The sequence below is a fragment of the Curcuma longa genome, unplaced genomic scaffold (genome assembly GCF_044706935.1).
Source record: "Curcuma longa cultivar G26 ecotype Majalengka, Jawa Barat unplaced genomic scaffold, ITB_CL_G26_1.1 contig_4055, whole genome shotgun sequence".
Classification (NCBI taxonomy): Eukaryota; Viridiplantae; Streptophyta; class Magnoliopsida; order Zingiberales; family Zingiberaceae; genus Curcuma; species Curcuma longa.
Genome location: NW_027434043.1, coordinates 1 through 3,057, shown reverse-complemented (window position 1 = coordinate 3,057; position 3,057 = coordinate 1). Strand labels below are relative to the sequence as shown.

Sequence of the window (3,057 nt, the reverse complement as noted above, 5' to 3'; positions counted from 1 at the left end):
ACAATCGACTTGAAGGCCTAATTCCCCCCTTGCCACCCAACCTAAATGTATTAGATCTATCCAACAATAACTTTTCAGGACTACTACCACCAGCTTTATTCATGCGAAGCCTACCATCCAATGTCTGCAATTCTTATAAACTTGAGTACCTCGACATATCCAATAACCAAATTTATGGCCAAATTCCTCAATGTGGGCAAAACAATTCACTTATTGAATATATTAATTTGGGAAACAATATGTTCTTTGGAGAAATTCCAAACTCTCTTGGAAACTTGGTGAGACTTAAGTTCTTGCACTTGAATAACAATAATCTAAAAGGGCATCTACCTTCGTCACTGCAAAATTGCACTCGGCTATTGATTGTTGATCTTGGTGAAAATGAATTCTCTGGAAATATACCTTTGTGGATCGGTCAAAGTTGGCATTATTTGGGCATTCTTCGACTACGGTCAAATATGTTTGATGGCAATATTGACCCACAACTTGGGTATTTAAGAGATCTACAAATTATCGACCTTGCAAATAATAAATTGTCGGGGCCAATACCACATTCACTTTGGAAATTTCAGTACAATGATTTCAACATCAACACAATCACCTGATCTCTTTGAAGAAACAATAGAGCTCTTTGAAGAAACATTAGAACACGTACATGCATTTTAGGAGTTCAATTGAAAGCATTACTTTAGTTACAAAAGGAGACCAACTTACCTTTTCGTCTATTCTTTATCTTGTGAAGAGTATAGATCTTTCAAACAATGGCTTGACAGATGAGATTCCTGAAGAATTAGGATATCTTGCTGGACTTTACAGTTTGAATTTATCAAGGAACTACTTCAGAGGCAAAATCCCAGATAGTATTGGTGGAATGAGTTCATTGGAAACTTTGGATTTGTCCTTCAATAATTTATCAGGGGGTATTCCTCAAGGTTTGTCACAACTATATGGTTTGAGCCATTTGAATTTGTCTCATAACAACCTATCTGGAAATATTCCCTCTGGAAATCAACTTCAAACATTGGATGATGCATCCATTTACAATGGTAATCCTTATCTCTGTGGAGACTTAGTAAACAAGAGTTGCTTTCATGGGAACAACACCAATGCGACAAGCGAGGAGCATGCACAATGTTATCAATTTATCTGAGTAGTGCACTTGGATATTTGGTTGGATTGTGGAGTGTGTTTGTCGTTCTACTGTTCAAGAGAAAATTGAGGTACTCTTATCTTAAGAAGGTCGATGAAATTTATGATAAAATTTATGTAACAATCAAGATAAGATTGAACAAAACAGTGAATGGTTAGTTTTTTTAGAAAAAAAATACAGTCTATGATGGGATGTAATAATGAGTAATTTTCATTTTAGAATTGTGAGCTTTTCATTGTAAGCATGATGTATGTTTGTGATATTTTGCAAATGAAATAATATTATGGTTATGAAGTCAATGTAATTAAGCTATGACATAAAAGATACGCTTCAATTAGTATAAGTCCACTCAATGTGCATGTTGCATAGATAAGAATGTGATCATATATTACTTGTGCTTGCATCTAAATGAGGATATATAATCATAGATGGGTTGCTTGTACATGGTGTTAAATCTCTCCCAATAGATCACGGAATTTTTAATCATTATCTCAACTTTGCAAATTTTAAATTAAAAAGTTTTAAAGGTAAAATATATTTTTTTTCTAAAAAAAAGTTTATGGGTATAGTAAATTGCTTGCATCTTCATGGCTTGACGATGCCAAGTGGGATAACGATTATCATACGGAATTAGTCGTGACTCATTAATTTGCCTCATTATCTATGTAGAAATTTATGATCCTTGGCCGATGCCGGTCATGAGACGTTACTACATATATTTTTCTTGGTGAAGAAGTTCATCTTAGCTTCCTAGCTAGCTAATTAAGTGACCCATGGGCATGGACTGAAAATATTGATGAGCAGGCTACATATATATTTCAACTTGAAATAATGAAGCTTACGTAGTGGCTGAGGACATGTGTATATGCTGCAAGAGCTAAAGCCAAATACTTGATTTTGAGCCATGGTGGACATTTCAATTTTTAAAAATTTCCATAATAATTTCACTTTATTTCAATAGTTTTCTATCTATAATATATATTTTAAGCCATGGTTTTAATAGAAAATTTCATTTATCATTATTTTTTCAATTCTAAGTTTTCTACGATGAGATAACAATCAATACATTATCATTTGTTGCAAGTAAATTATTAGTAATGTTACTCATATCTAAGATTGTAAATAAATCAAACCTTAGTCAATATATAAACTTAGTATTCAATTCAATAAAATTCATATATGTTAGTTAGATTATAAATAAATCAAACTTTCGTAAATCAATTTAGTGTTCAATTCGATAAAATTCATTTACGTTAGTTCAATAATAAAAGAAAGTATATAAAATATATAAGCTTTAATACTAGCAAACTTGATTCTTTAATATTTATGAATCAATTTATCTTAGTATTCAATGAAAAACTTTTATGGAATCGATTGATCATCTCTAGGATTAATGGGATCATAATAGCTGGATAATTGGATTATAAAAAAAAATTATGACTATACTCAAATCAATAACTTTCCATGCTGCATTTTATATTTTGTAATTAATAAATATAGGGATTGCCAACTGATCAGCACACATTAAAGATAAGGAGGAATTAGTGATGGCTAGCTCATGTGAAATTGATGGGCATACTATTTCAATATGAAATAATGACAAGTGAGAAAAGCGAGAAATTAGTTGAAGGTAGGATTTAATGAGGATGTAAGAATTTGAAGTGGTATATGTATTCTAGACCAGTCAAAGATCAGCAAGCCAACAACTACTTGATTTAATTAGCTGCGTTCTACAAAAAAAATAAGTTTAGTTAAAGTATGATGAAAAATACTTTAGCAAAAGGTGGATTTTGCTATCCTAGTGGTTCTTTGGCTTTGTCAAAATTTGATCCTTGTCCACTTCAGCAAGTCAGTCCAGCACTAACCAACTCAGTCATGCCCGAAGGCTACAACGAAAAATACAGACT

The 3,057-nt window shown here is 32.1% G+C and overlaps 1 pseudogene; it reads left to right on the top strand.

Annotated features, from left to right (window-relative positions):
• The first annotated feature begins 5 nt into the window (after nt 1-5).
• LOC141819348 (uncharacterized) lies at nt 6-1,308 on the top strand (annotated as a pseudogene).
• Nucleotides 1,309-3,057: the final 1,749 nt, after the last annotated feature.